At 36.0% G+C, this 16493-nt stretch overlaps 3 long non-coding RNA genes across 4 annotated transcripts; all 3 read right to left on the bottom strand.

Annotated features, from left to right (window-relative positions):
- LOC127944591 (uncharacterized) lies at positions 1-1990 on the bottom strand. The gene is made up of 4 exons (XR_008150392.1): positions 1587-1990; positions 1433-1498; positions 610-751; positions 1-288 (listed from the first exon to the last, which is right to left on the bottom strand). It is a non-coding gene; the product is annotated as an uncharacterized LOC127944591 (long non-coding RNA).
- A 4046-nt stretch (positions 1991-6036) lies between these two features.
- Positions 6037-7031, bottom strand: LOC127944592 (uncharacterized). Its single transcript, XR_008150393.1, has 2 exons — positions 6920-7031; positions 6037-6838 (listed from the first exon to the last, which is right to left on the bottom strand). It is a non-coding gene; the product is annotated as an uncharacterized LOC127944592 (long non-coding RNA).
- A 3478-nt stretch (positions 7032-10509) lies between these two features.
- LOC127944587 (uncharacterized) lies at positions 10510-15726 on the bottom strand. 2 transcript variants are annotated; one of them, XR_008150386.1, is made up of 6 exons: positions 15528-15726; positions 15367-15435; positions 14942-15013; positions 14136-14163; positions 12576-12672; positions 10510-11549 (listed from the first exon to the last, which is right to left on the bottom strand). It is a non-coding gene; the product is annotated as an uncharacterized LOC127944587 (long non-coding RNA). The 2 variants fall into 2 exon arrangements; XR_008150385.1 differs by lacking the exon at positions 15367-15435 and having other exon boundaries at positions 15528-15721.
- Positions 15727-16493: the final 767 nt, after the last annotated feature.

Genomic DNA, 16493 nt, shown 5'->3' with positions numbered 1-16493 from the left:
TGGTTATTTTTCGTAAGGGCAAAGTTTAACTTTAAATGACATCAATTAATACATCAAAAACCAGTTGATCTCAGTTCATTCTCTATTTCCCTTCAATGACTTAACACACAAATGTGGAACAAAATCCTGTGTAAACAAAAGCCCAGAAGATCACCACGCCGGCCTCTTCCCTGTACCCTGGTGGGTTAAACTTGAAAAGGGCTCTGCACTGCAAGCGTTCCCTTATGCTGTACATCCGTCTGAACTCGTTCCGGTAGACAGGAGGACAATTCTTCCAGTTGGACACAACTTATAGTGCAGTGATCCTCAAATCTGGCTCGCGAGATCCAGTTTCCTGCAGAGTTTAGCTCCGACTCTAATTAAACACACCTGCCTGTGATTTTCTAATGATCCTGAAGACACTGATTAGCAAACTCATGTGTGTTTGATTAGGGTTAGAGCTAAACTTCGCCGGAAAGTGGATCTCGCAAGCCAGATTTGAGGATCACTGTTATAGTGTAAAGACAAAATACAGGAAAGATAATAATAATAATAATAATAAAAAAGTTTTACAGCCTCGTACTACAAAATTCAGTTGGAGAATGAGCATTAAACAGGGGGAAATCTTACTGTCTAGCCAGGCAAAGTGTGCCGCTTTCCGAAAAACTTCTTGAGTGAGCACATCCCTAAACCATCTGCAAACCAGAGAAAGTGTCAAATATGCAGAGTCACCCGCTGACAAAATAACTTCCCTGAGGATTTCCAGTGGAAGCTGTTCAAAAACATACATAGGTTTATTTATACATGTATATAAAAGTTATTAAACATTATATAAACACTGACTACAGACAACCTTGCTTTAAACAAACTCTATAGATTGTCACAACTGCATACTCATTCGTTTATAATAACACTAATAAAATGTTAATATATACAGTACTGTGCAGAAGTATTAGCTATGTTAGTATTTTCACATTGAAAAAAATAGTTTTAAGCCAATTATTTATATCTTTTGCTGTAGTGTGTCAGTAGGATATATTAGTTTACATTTCCACACATTCATTTTGCCATTAATTGTAATAATCCAGTGAGATATTTGTATATATTTGTATGCATGATCCACATGAAGATCTTTTACATTGAAAATAAATATAAATATTTCATATTTATGTCTTATATGGTGAACAAAATCCACATTAGATCGCAAGCAGAAGTTATTTAAAACACTCGCTGCTGTCTGAAAATGAATTAAGCTGAAATGTTTTTAAATGTCTTTGATGCTGATGTTAACTGATAGCTATATATGAAATAATCCACAGTGCTGACCAATATAGTACTTTTACATAATACCAATTTCATATCTGAAAAACTATGTAGCTGTAATAACTAAAATACCTCTGCATGTACACACATGTAATTATTAGTTCTTAATGAATGTATGTGCACAAATAACCTGCTTTGCTGGACTCTGCCTGAAGACATGGTGAATGGTGAAGTTCCTCCCCTCAGTGGTTGAGCTCTAAAAGAACAAATGTCAAGAGGTAGGTATATTGCTAGATATAGTACAGAGTAATGTTTCATGTAGCAACATTCAAACAGCTACATACATTTGCGGAGTGAAGCTGTCCAGGAGAACAGAACACCACCACCTCCTGATCATGTCATCTTGAATAATAATAATAATAATAATATACACACAATAATCATGCATGTCTGTTCAAATAACTTGACAAATGTAATGGCATACCTCTGTAAAATCAAACCTAAGAACTAAAGCCATGTGCAGAGTGTACTGTTACAATCCACAAAGAACAATAAAATGAGCAATTTATAACAATTATTAACAATAATTATTCAAATTGAACGTACCATGGATAAATAAATGATCGATCGAACATCGCATTTCATATTATAAGATATTTACACAACCACTTTTACTCACCTCAAGCAATCAACGGAATAGCGTTATTACTCTGCTGCTGCAGTTGCCACCGTTCTGTTTGTTTCAACGCAAACTGCCCCCTGCTGGCTCGGAGGAAAATGTCAAAGGCGGGGAAAACATCGCGCATCGCGGAAATCATAGGGCCCTAGTTGTGGTATGCCAGCTCCAGGCCCGGCTGCAGGATGAAATGACTGAGGGGGCATGTGAAATTGTTAAGGGGGCTTAACTTTATTACACCATCAAAATGCTTTGATGGCTGTCATGTTCATCAGCTGTACTCTCAATCACACTTTCAGTGTCCTTTTTGTGGTCTGAAATACGTTGCATTTACTTTCTTATGTCCATTTTTGAATATTAATGATAATTCACATTTTAGCTGAAACTTAATTGCTGATTTTTTTTTTTTTTTTTTTGAATTGCTGATAATATCACACGTTCATATATTTGCTCGACGGACACCGAATGGCGCGGGGTTGGATAAAACCACCCCTTGCTTTAAATTTAAACAACTGTATTTTCCATATGTGCCTTAATACCCACATCAGGAAATCACACAGTCAACAAAAGATAAGCCAGCGTCATTTATTATTAATAATTAACCCTTTCACACTTAAGTTTAAAATATTCTAACTGACTCCCGAGAGTAAAATTTTTCAAGGCGACAGTTATTTTAGAACGTTCCCCCTTAATGTTTCCATGGCAACGCGTCATATTTGTCACGTGAAACACCGCAGTCACAATAATAACACTGTATAACAGATGTAGGCTATCCTTCATTTCGTTTTTCCTTTTTTATTCGAAATATTCACAAACTTTCTTACCATGTCATCAACTATCCTATATTCCGATTCTCAAATATGTGTAAGTGAGTGTGTTTGGTCGTTTAAAAATCTTTATAACAATAGAGTAAACTTTATAGTTAGCATTCTTCCACTGTGTTTATCTGATATGAAAAACACACGTCGTCAAATTATATTTGAATATATTGTTTTTGCTGCTTTCACAGACTCCAAATGTAGCCTATTGTTTTACCAGTGCTTAAGTGTAGCCTATTTAAATGTCTGAAATCTAAAATAAACATTATGAGGTTGAAAACACTGCATAGTTGTGATATATGACAGCGTTGAGCTCGTCCGTCTCTGGCTCAGCGCCAACCAACGCGAAAGACGTTTGAATCTGGCAGTAATGTCACGAGTCACAACACTGAACATTCTAAATCCCATGGGGATAAGGTTAAATTATTATTTAACTCAAAAGGTTGGCCATTTATTTTTAACCATGGATACAAAAATGAAACAGAGGGGGCACAAGTCAGATCTGAGGGGGCATTGCCCCCTTTTGCCCCCTCGTGGCGCCGGTGTTCTGTCGATTTGTCCTACGCTGTCAGATTTTCCTACCTCCCACCAAAACAGTGGGTAGTACAATTCCAAAACGAAAATTTTACTGTAAAGTTATGGTTTATTAACGTCTACACCTACCACAACCCTAATCATACCCTTACAGTACTGCAAATACAGTAATTATGTGTTATATTCGCGGTTGTAGCTAGAAGGGATACAGTTACAGGAAACCAACAATAAATATTATTTTCTACCAATTAGATTGCGTTTTTATTAAAGTCTACAACTACCCCAGCCCTAAAACTACCCTTACAGTAATGCAGATACATTAAATATCGTTGTTTAGCATGAGACAAAGGACGCGATATTGATGTGCACGTGCGCAGTAAACCCGCGTAGGAAAATCTGACAGGATAGGATAAAATGTCAGGACACCGGGCCTGGCCAGCTCTATCTTGCAATGGACACACGCCACGATGTTCTCTTCACGTTTGCCCGCGCCCTTAAATAAAAAAACTGCTGACTCCTTGCAGTATGAGATTTCGGATGCAGCGCCTGTGTCTCCTTCCGCTTTGTGGGTGACGTAACAGGTTGTCACATCAAAACAATCATTGCGAAAGAACCTGACATGAGTTTTAAAATAAATTAAAATTGGCTTCGAGGCAGAGGAATTTGCCTACATCATTTTTTTTGTAATTGAGTTACTCGAGTTAATCGAGGAATCGTTTCAGCCCTAAATTGTTTTCTCTTGACTGTATAGTTAATTTGTATGTACATTCATTCATACAAACCTTTGTTATATTTTAGTGAAAAATTATTTTTTCTCCCTTTTCCATTCTCAGATATTAAACCATATACTACTATTTTTTTTTTACTTTAGTTTTAATCCATTAACATGATGCTTGTCTTCTCTCTTTTGAGTATTGATTGCCATCTAGTCCTGATCGCAGAGATGAGCTCCAGTCTCAATCCTGTACTGCTGAAGCAGCTGATGGAGGTCTTCAGGGTCATCACACACTTCAGATGGGTGTGTGGACAGACTGGAGATAAACTCATTTTAAAATACATTTTAATTTGTATTGATATATGCAATATTTCACTGATATTCATTGATGTTTCCTCTTTTTCTTAGTTTGTGTCAGATGCAGATAAAGAGTCACTAGGAACAGGTCACTGCATCTTTTGTAATGTAAGTACACTTTAATTTGTTTAAAGCTGCATATTCATGCATCAAGTTAAAGTCATTAGTTAATTTTTAAAGCACTCATTTTTCCAAAAATGAAAGGTCTGTCATTTACTTATTATACCTGTATTACTTATTGTATTACAATAATAAGCTATTTTTATCTGTGACTCCTCTTGGCATAGAGTCTCAAACCCAGCGAACACCGTAACGTTAGTTTATAAAAGTGTTAATATTTAGGGGTGTCCTCGACTAAGGATTTTCATAGTCGAATTGGAATTTTCTAATCTTACCGATAATCGATACGATACTTTTTTATAATTGTGCTCTCATTATAATGTTATGTATATGACAGTAGGTATTATTATTCTGCATGTTTTAATATTATTTAATGTTCTGCATTTTTGCATTCACCGTACCATGCTTTACTGCAGCGCGACTCAACCTTATACAAGATAAATAATATATACACTATATACTTAACTGGCTGAAATGTTTTGAAATCACTTGCACCCTACCCAAGTGTAAGAACTCCAGTCTTTTACTCTGTCTGTGTCAATTTGAGTCTTGTTAAAGTTTTAAATCCCTGCCGCCATGATGCTTCTCTGTTGGTCTCAGATTATAGAAAGTGAAACTCAAATCTATAGGAGTGGTTGGATTTGATCATGCACGTTAAAATATTTAAAGCTTCATTTTCAGATTCATATGTACAGCATTATCTTAATAGGTTGAATATAAACTTATTGGGGGAACACCGGTAGTTCTATGTGAAATCAGACATTTGAGCATTTATAGCCAAAATGGCGTGATCATAACAGCTGTGAATATTCAACTGTGAGGTTGGTGGTCAAATCGGGCTCCTCCTGTCGAATCAGGGTCACCCCAGTAATATCGCAGTGTTTTGCCAGAATATAATTTAACCTTGTGTTAAAACAATTTTTAATTATGTACTCAATAATGCCTTCTGTTGTTGAAGTGGGAAAAAAATTACACAACAGACGCATATTGGATATAGATATGTGTATGAGTGAACATCTTTAGAACTGAAATTTGAAAATGTAAATGAATTATTTTAGTCTTTCATTCAGTTTTCCCTTTTTCCCTTAATCTCACTCTCAATCAACCACTGCTCTCATTTAGTCATTCACACTCTGTGTATCTCTGCTATCAGTAAAGCATGCATTTATTTATTATTAACAAAGTTCCACAAAAAAAAAAGTGCCCTGTCAAAAAACTTTTGACTTTGTTTAGGTTTGTTGTTTTCTTTCTCAGGTAGATGCTGGAATAAAAAGCAGCCATGCTACAGCATCTAAAATGGAGACTTCTGTTAAAGTGGCTCTGTAACATAAGAGACTTGGGACGGTGGAAGGATCATACGATCAGAAATCAGGCAGAGCTCTACTGGTGCCCCTTAGGGCATTGATTTATTTATAATATCTACTTAATGTTCTTATTGTGGCGAGTAGGACTTTTACCGGCAATGCCACCCGGGGAATTTCACCCCGAGAATAGGATTTGACTGACTCAATAGTAAAACCACCAAAATACAAAAAGCACACAGGTTTGAATTATGCATGAAGCCAGAGACGTAGTTCCGTTAAAAGACAATTTTATTCATACAATTACTAAAATACATCCTAAAATAGGGGAAATGAGTGCTGAGGCCTTACCAGTGGCGAGGTAGGGTCAAGGGGTGTGGGATCTCAGGGAAGGATTCCCCAATCACACGTGAACACTCACACACACACACACACATACACACACGGTGATGAAAAACCCAAAATAATCAACCAAGGGAAAACACAGCACACAAGAAGAGACCACCACCGAGGACACCGACACCACCACTTTCGGCACTCAGCACTGTGGGAGAGTGAACAGTCAATTATTGGGGAGGGAAATAAATCAATAAACCAAAAATAAATGAAAACAAAAGCAACTTCAATCTAAGGCAATTCTAGGCAGCAAAGGGGACTTAGTAGCTGCCTAGAGCCTAACAAAAAGAACCAAAGTTCAACTAATCAAAATTTCAGCAAAAATGAAAATCAAAACTTTAAGAAATATAAATTAACCAAAAGAATCACTTAATCATAAATTTAACAAAACCCATAAACATAGACCCCAATCTCCACACACATTAAGGAGCACAATCAGTCCAAAAGATCTGTCATCTGTGGCATCAATCACTCAAATACAGCCCTGCCAGACACCCAATTGGGCAACAGGTCCTGGTGCTGGAAGGCACGTAGCGGCGTTCAGAGCTTGGAGTGAGTTCCTGTAGCTATATCTGGTTAAGCAGTTTACAGTTAAAACAATAGTTGAGACAAAACAGCAGCGTGACAGGGAAAGGAGGGGCTGGTGCAGATACCAGCACAAGCGAAGCGGTTTACAACCCTGATGCACACAAACAAACCAAAGTCAGTAACGGTTTGTGATTAAAATATACACGTAATGTCAACTAGTATACATACGTACCCATCAAGGAGCCTCACACCAATAGTGACGATAATACAGCTACACTGAGCCAGCAGCCAAACTCAACCCGGTTCCGTCCCAGGAATAACCGGGTTTATAAAAGGGAGACACTGCAAAAAGACACTGCACGCTGTAAATGTAAACCAGGCCTATAGATGAGTCAAATCAGCCCACTGAATTACCTGTCGAATTACCGTAACTGCACCGTGAAGAGTCAAGAGCAGAAATGTGCCTCCAGCAACAAAGAGTAAGGAGTGTCCATAGGGAACCCCTGCCTATATAGCATGCAGCCAAGTCCTGATTGGTCCAGAGAGAGTGTGAGTGTGATTGGAACCACTGCGACCAATATCAACCTGATACATTATGAAGTTATAATTGGTCATTATTCTGTTGTATAAATCTATTCAATATATTCTAGTGTTCAATAGTTTGGGATTAATATGTTTTTTTTCTTTAAGATATTACTTGAATTCAGGGAGAGCGCATTAAACTAATAACAAGCAACAGTAAAAACTTTAAAAAAAAATTAAAATGCTGCTCTTTTAAAACCTCTATTCAAAGTAACCTGAAAAATAAAATATTACTGTTTCCAAAAATGAAGCAGCACAACTGTTTTAGAGATACTAAAAAAAAAAAAAAAAAGAATATTGTAATAATTTCTTTTGGATTGTATGACACAGAAGAACGGGGTAATGGCTGCTGAAAATTAAACATTATAGTAAAACAGTATTTTTTTTACGGTTATTTAAAATTTTAATATTTCATAATGTTACTGCATTAACTGTATTTCTTACCAAATAAATGTAGTTTTGGTGAGCATAAGAGACTTGTTTCAAAAGCATTTAAAAATCTTATCTATCCTAAACCTTTGAACAGTGTTTTTCTGCATTCATTACATGGCTGGCACGTCCTGATTTTGCCAAGTTCGATGTGTTCCTAGGTCAACATATTTTGTTGACCCTGGAACAACATTTTACTCCAAAAATATATTCTTAACCATATCCCTACAACTAAACCTAACCTTAACCATGAGTAATCCCTAAAATCAGAGGAAATGATAGATGAATGACACTGATGTACAAGCACCAAACACTGATTTTAAGCATAAACTTCACAAAATCTATAAACTGGTTCTTCAAATCTGATTGGTTAATCACAATGTTGTTCCAGGGTCAACAACGATGTTGTCCCAGGAACATGTCTCACTTGGTAAAATCAGGTTCTGCACATGGCTGTATTCGAAATTTATGGCTCTTTAATTTATTACTTCTACTTTCATCTTATAATTATTCTGCATGTGATTTAATAGTAATATTGCAGCATTCTGCAGGTACAAAGTTTTATTTGTTAAGGCCACAAAGGTTGTAAACAGGTTTATGTCCACATTTCCCTACAAAGTGTGGGCATACTGTGAGGTCTGCTGGGGCCCTAGTTCCACATTTTCAGCTGGGACGCTACTTATAGAGGGCATACTTTTGGCCCACGGTATTCTCACCAGAGGTGGGTAGTAACGAGTTACATTTACATTGTTACATTTACTTGAGTTAATATTTGGGGTAACTAATAGTTTTTTGAGTATATTTAAAGATGGGTACTTTTACTTGAGTAAATTTTTTGGAAATAATCTGTACTTTTACTTCATTACTGTGGGCGATGCTCCTCTCGTTACTTTATCATAATGCAATAAATTTTATAAATGCTTCAGTTTATTCCAATCGCGTAGTCTACTTTTCTCTGGGCAATGAGCGATGCTCATTCGCGAATTATTATTTCTTTTGAGTCAATTCTGTTCGAAGGCTTGATCAGACCAATTGGCAAACGAGTGAATTGGTTCATGAATCAGTTTGAATGATTTGTTCAGTTCCTTGCCGCAAGCACAGAGCGACTGAAGCGGTTCATTTAGAGTTGTAACGTTTAACATCAGCAGCATTCAAAGCGTGGCTATGGATCTGCACTGAACTGAAAGCAAAACTGAAAAGGCTATTTGCTAGCGATGAAGATCTTTATTAGATGAACACTGCGTGTGCTGTCTACTGTTTAACAGGTATAACTTGGGCTACATTCGATTACAGTACACGATACCTGTGACATTAGTTTGTTGAACGTGTGACTTATAACAGAAGGTGACCAAGTTGAATGCAGTGTCCAAAAGACAAAAAATAGCCGATTAATATTTTATTAATATTAATACAATCACACCGGCGTGAGAACATTCAGCGAGTCATATCATTAGCTGCTAAATTCAGATCTGTGTTCACTTGCTGCCGCTGAGCCAGAGATAGGTGCGTTTTTACAACACGCATTATAACCAATCACACACGGTTCTGTTGAGCTTTTGAAGGCAATGGCCAATCAGAGGTGTTCAGATGAGTCATCGCTAAAATTCCGGTTCTTCCTTCACTCGCTCGCTGACTGAATACCTCTTTCTGGCAAATTCTCTCGTCAGAAACAACAAAGTGCAGATGTGTGTATGAATTGGTATGGCCATCCTTAAAAATATTCTTGTTTGCCGTAACCCGACCGAACTTGTCAATTTAGCACAGACTCAATTTTTTTTTTTTGCTTTTAGTCCGACCGACTTGCCGATTGTAAATTTGTGTTAAGACCGACCAATTTTTTTTTACTCTTCATACAACTAATACAAAAGCAATAAAATACTATTAATTATATTTATGTAAGTATTGTAAATATATAAATTTCCTAGGCCTTCATACAAAAGAAGGCTATCTTAAACCTGTGACGTCATCTATGTTTACACTATTGGTTAACGGATGTCACACTGTGGCCTGTTCGTTCGCTTCGTCTCATACTCTCAGTCAGAGTCAATGGTTCTCTCTTGGTAATGATGGCTGCGGCTGCCACCGGTCTCTGTTCAAATTCATACGGGTTTGGGCACCATAGTACATTTAAAAAAAATTCATTAAAACAGCTAGACACCGCTTTTACTTGGCACGAAGTTCTGGAAAATCTGTGCCCAGACCTTTTCCCATCCTTTCTCCCCTCTAGTCTAAAACCGTGACCGTGTCGACTGTCACTTTATGTTCGAAAATCTATTACACGAATCAACCAACACAAGTTTCGAAAACGAAAATAAGAAATTGATTTTAATGACCTTCTCTCGAAGTGAGTCCAGGTTTATTTATTTATTTATTATTTTTTTAAACAGGCGTCACAGAGCAACTGCAGCTTGGGGACCGTTTAGTTTTCTATTGAGCCAGGACACACACGCATAACAGCAAATAATCCCACCCAGCAAAAACTCGTTGAAAAGACGTCGAAAAGACGTCATTGGCAGTCGTCTAAACAACGTTAAAATTTAGTTGAAAAGTGAAAGGTGAAACGACGTCTTTTTCATGTCGTCAAAAAGACGTCTATAAATAGACGTCCAAATTACGTTTAAATGTGGTTGAAAAGTGAAAGGTGAAACGACGTCTTTTTCAGGTCGTCAAAAAGACGTCTATAAATAGACGTCCAAATTACGTTTAAATGTGGTTGAATAGTGAACGGTGAAAAGACGTCTTTTCCAGACCTAATTACAACCATGAATTATTTGTCATATTCCTAATTAGTGAAAATAAGACAATTCACAGTATATTGACACATTTATTGACACATTACATCTTTCATGTAAAATCTTGATCACATCTTAAGCTTCCTTTGATTAAACAGACCGTAAAAACTGTAATATTGTGAAATATGACTACAGAAATAATTGTTTTCTATGTGGATGCATTGTAGAATGTAATTTATGCCTGTAAACTGAAATTTTTAACACAATTACTTCAGTCTTCAGTATTACATGATCTTCAGAAATCATTATAATATACTGATTTGCTGCTCAAGAAACATTTCTGATTATTATTAGTTTAAAACCGTTGTGCTGCCAAATATTTTGTGGAAACCATTACATTTGTCCGTATTTTTTTAATAGACCTTGCAAAAGAGTAGTATTTATTTAGATTTTTTTTTTTTATCAATTTAAAAGGCTTTACTATAAACTTATCAAATTAATCCATGTTTCTGTATAAATATATTTTTTCAAGACAAATAAACTATGACCAATTATAACCACATTAGAACAACCAAAAATTTTAATTCTGTCATTAATTACTTACCCTCATGTTGCCCCAAACCCATAACACCCTTTTGTGCAGAACACAAATTAAGATATTTTTTTAACAGATGCCTTGTGTACAAAAAAAAACAAACAAACAATAACAACAGCAAAAATAATCTATTCAGAAATTATGACTCCCCAATGGATTTTCACAAAAGCACAAAAAAAGCGCCAGCTCTCACGCCAATGCAACACTGATGCATCATGGTGCTTGTGTGAATGTGTTATTTTATATAAAGAAAATAATCTCAGATTTCATTAAAAAGTTCCGCATTTATGTTTCAAGGATGAACAAAAGTCTGGTTTGGAACAACATAAAGGTGAGTGAGGAAAATCTTTGGTTAAACTAACACATTAGGTAAATGGGGTTCCCACAGGGGCACCAGTAGATCTCTGCCTGATCTCTGATCTTCTGCTTCTTCTGCTCCTTCCTCCATCCCAATTCTGGATTAATGAGCCACGGCAGATGTTTCCACTTTGAATGCTTTAGCCTCGCTCTTTTTTCTGCAGCATCTAAAGTGAGAAAGAAAACCGTAACTAAAATGTAAATTAATAATAAAAAAACAATGTTTGTCCAAAATGTACAAATTAAAGTGTACTCATTCTTTATGAGGGATTATTAACTAATCAGTATGTCAGGGGTTGTCAGCTCTGGCCATTAAGGTGAGACTTAGGTCTCTGCAGAGTAAAAGTGGGCGTTTATGACTTTGTGGGTGTTTTCAAACTGCTGGGTGTTTCTAAATCATGCAATCAAAATGATCCCCCTTACCTAAACCCCACCCTAAACCTACCGTCACTGTGATGTCAGCCAATCAGGTATCATGGTCTAAAAACACCCTGATCTGGTAACTCCCATTACTTTCCTACAGAGACATATGCTTGGATTAAGGTCCACTGTCATGCAGAGTTTACGTCTCAATCAGCTTCACAGTTTGCCAAGTTGTGAATATATTGTGTACACAAATGTAGGTACTGGTAAGCACTGTGGCTGACTATACACTGGTGACTATTTCTGTCCTCATTGTACAACATCACTACTGACATTAATGCACAACAATAAAACTGATATCTTACTTTAATGCTATTTACAGCACATTATGATGAATACTTTATTACATGTATGTGCAAGATTTAATTAATAAATTAATTGGAAATGTTTACTAGATTAGACATTACCTGTCTAGTGATATGTTTATGCTGAAATATATTATTGGTTTGTGTTTTAAAATCTATTACGTGTTTTCTTATAGCGAATTATCAGTGCACCGTAAAATGAAAATAGTGATTGAGGCAGCCCTTCACCACTGAGTACTGAGCAACGGACCTGAGTGAAACACACCCAGTGTTTACGTCCACACCTGATCACACTCACCTGTCTGTGACTTATAGTTAGCAAAACTGAAGACCTTGATTAATGTGTTCAGGTGCACTGCACTAGGTTGGTGCAAAACTCTGCAAGTAAAAGGACCTTGTGAGACAATGTTGAGATCTCCTGCAATATGTTCTGAACATGCACTATAAAGAGACAGAATGACTTACAACACTGGTGTCCAGTCCTGGGCTGGAGGACCACCGTTCTGCAGAGTTTCTGCTGATCCTTGATCGGCTGCTCAGGTCTGCTTAACTGGGGTTGGAGCTTAATTATGAAAAAAGAGAAGACAACTAGGGATGCACCGAAATGAAAATTCTTGGCCGAAACCGAAAAAAGAGAAAACCAAGGCCGAAAACCGAAACCCCGAAATAAATTATGCCAATTATTAGTACCATTGCATTTATTGCTATGACCGTGTACTAACTTTACTAAAATTAAGACATTGCAATTGCATAAATTAATATTAAAGTTTCAAAGATAATTACAATTACATAACTTTTTATGCACATTGCAACAATGCACAGTATAAAATAAAATTCAAACTAAAAATGTATCCCACTCATGTGTATATTTAATAATAATGTACAGGCCTACTGGCTGCAGAAAGGTTTTAAAATGAACAGTTCTCTCATAAAAACAAAATGCATTTAGGTGAAGTGCATTTGAATTTTTTCTATGTAGGACTAGAAAGTGCATCACTTCTCCAGTTGGCAAGACTGTTATCACTTCTGGGGATGGAGACTTCAGACAGATAACCATCTAGCTGTTGAGCAGTTGAGCTTGTCATCTGCCTGACATTTGAGAAATATTTGAGAGAGTGTATTTAAATAAGGCCAGGGCATAAATAAACATTTTTATCAAATTAAAGCAGAAATCTAGCAGAAAATCTAGCATAAATATGGCTACAATCTGATATTATGTATGTATATATGTTTGTGTGTGTGTATAAGAACAAAATAGCCAACGTATTATTATTATTTGAGGCACTTTCTTGCAGAATTCCACTGAACATATCAGACAACGATGGTGCATGCCACTCATCTGGTGCAGAGACCAGTCTTTTTTTCTGCGCTCCGATCTGTCTCCTGCGCTTGGCGCTTCTCCGTCTCCACGCGGGTTCTCCGCATACAGCGCGGCCTGGATCATTTCTCGTGCGCGCTGCCTTATTTCCGCATCCAAGTAATGGTCTTTATAACGCGGATCAAGCACATTCGGGATGAAGTGCAGAGGATCCGACAAGATCTCAGTGAGACGTGTGCTAACAGACTCTATAAGACTGTACTTTTCTTTGTTTTTACTTCGTGGTCCGTCTTAATCTCTTTAATAGGAGACGCTTTAGTGATGCTAATAAAGGAGTAAGAAGAGAGAGAATGTTCTCACTGGTGTTAAGTGAATGTCGCGTGGAGCTCGTGGTCTTTGCTATGCAGGTGCACGTGCAGGTCGCGGTTTCTGTTTGCGTCATCACAACATTTCGGCCGTGTTGTTTCGGTGATAAAAGTCTATCGGCCGAAAACCGAAAAGGCCATTTTCAGCCGAACCAATATTATAATGTTAAAAAGTTAAACAACGTTAAATAATTTGATCAATAAATATGCACAACATCTGAAAATGCACAAAGATGAGAAGAAAGAACTTTCAACATTGAAAAATAAGAAGCAATATTAAATCACACATGCATTTTCTTTTCTTCTTATTATTCCTCTTGCAATAAGTTTATTCACAATTACCTTGTGGTTTATCAATGATTTTCAGTCTCTGAAATAGAAAAGATCCATCAATGATGAACTATTATTTACCCCGTTTATATCTGCGAGGTGTTCATAACACATTTTACCAGTGTGTTAAGATCAGTAATTATGACTGTCGAATGTCAGACTTGACTCAATGTATTCTGCCCCCAAACATATGATTAGACTATCAGTCGAATATCGGCAAGATTCAAAAATTCTGATTCAACTATGAAAAACCTTAGTCAAGGACACCCCTAGTAATTTCAAATATTACTATTTTACTGTATTTTAATCAAATAAATGCAGCAGTGGTGAGCATAAAAGATTTATTTTAAATACATTTTTAAATAATATTTTCTATTTCTCTTCCACCTTTATTTGATCCTCTAACTTTAACACTCACTATTCTAATTCTATTCTTAAAAAAAATCTAACTACCTTTCTAATCTTTTTGTATTATATTTTCTTTACATTTATTATGCAATTGTGTGTATGTGTGTGTGTACGAGTAAAGACCTCTAACTAGCTTGTTCTACTCTTTTTTTTTATTCTGTTTTCTCTTTATTTATTATATTATTTAAAATCCCATGCTATGTGTACCGTGTTAAGCTAACTGAGACTTGTTATAGCACTATAACATTGCTTATATATCATTGCTCTTGTTTTTGATTGCTTCCACTGTCTTAATCTGTAAGTCGCTTTGGATAAAAGAGTCTGCTAAATGAATAAATGTAAATGTAAATACATGATAAATCTGACCCTTAAACGTTTGAATAATAGTGTATGTTTGAGGTATTACTTACTAGTTATATGTTTCATAATGTCTAAAAATGTTCTTCAGCTGGATACAGGCACGGCCATCAGCATGGAAGAATCTAGAACATAAACAATCTGTCATTCTGTCAATCTGTCTAAGCCAACAATATTTATTATACAATGCCATGTTTATTATAAATAAACTATAGCAGAGGTGAAATGCAGAAAAGAAAATTAATTTACAGATTATACAAAAAAATTAAAAGAATAATAACAGAATTTAAAGTTTTAGGTTTACTAATCGATTAATACTCTTACAGTGTGGACATCAAAATAACTAACATGCAAACAAACACACACACACACACACACACATTATGAAAATATTATATAAACACACACATATATAAGAAAATTACAGATTCATGCTGATGTAGGCGAAATATATTGTGAAAAATGCACATAAAGTTACCTCTTGTAGTTAGCATTACAGTTGAGATGCTAACGGACTTTTTATGAAGACACTGACCATTTCTATAAACTACATTTTCAACGAAAGCGTGTCATTTACATGAAAGAAAGTTTCAGGGACACTTTTATGTAACATTTGTGTAATTTAGGGATTAAACTTACCTGAAATTAGTGAAAACAACCATGAGAGACAGCGTCTGTTCAGCTGCTTGACGGTTGAGCTGAGCCCCGTTTCCATGGTGACTCCAGTACAGCGCGTGACCATCAAGTGTTTTCAAAATATATTTAAATATATTTAACAGTGCGATCAGACATGATGTCTAATTTCTTCACTAGTTTATGTTAATGGATTTGTGGTGCGAAATAAAAGTTTTTTTTCTGCTAAATTTGGACTAAAGCCCATTTACATCTATTTTTGGGCTAAATTAAAAAAAAAAAAAAAAAAAAAAGACGTTAAATGTCGCTTTTTGGGCTTAATTTGGACCAAATCCGACGGACCAAACGAAGACCAATTTTCAACGTCGCTTTTTGGGCTTAATTTGGACCAAATCCGACGGACCAAATGAAGACCAATTTTCAACGTCGCTTTTTGGTCTAAAAGATGGCCATGACGGGCCGACTTGATTTAGACCAGAAAACGACGTCCAAATGACGTCTGGTGCTGGGTGGGATACTTCTCCACAATGTTTCTCTTTTTACAACAGAAATGTGAATTCTGCCGGTATTCAGTCTCATACAGTTTCGGTCTTGTGAATCGCCTAGGGCTGTCAAAATAACTGAAAAACTAAATTCGAATTTTTTTTGCTTAAATATGATTGTATTCTAATTTAAAATGTATAATTTCAGTTAGGGTAAAGAAAAGCTTTTTGCTTCACTTCTGAGGCCTCAAGATTTTATTACTGCACGTTTATTCAAAGAATTAGAATACATGACTGTGAAAAAACAACATAACATTTAAAATCATTTTTATGAACCATTTATTATTAAGTTGCTTAAAGAACTATTAAAAAAACAGCGTCATGTATGCATGCATTGTTAAATAAATTAAAAGGGCGGAAAACCAGTTACGCAGAATAAATTTTTTCATTTAAAAACATGAGATGCAATGGGATGGGAACAAAAACCCAA

The sequence above is a fragment of the Carassius gibelio genome, chromosome A23, assembly GCF_023724105.1.
Source record: "Carassius gibelio isolate Cgi1373 ecotype wild population from Czech Republic chromosome A23, carGib1.2-hapl.c, whole genome shotgun sequence".
Taxonomy (NCBI): domain Eukaryota; kingdom Metazoa; phylum Chordata; class Actinopteri; order Cypriniformes; family Cyprinidae; genus Carassius; species Carassius gibelio.
This window is presented reverse-complemented; position numbering and strand designations above follow the sequence as displayed.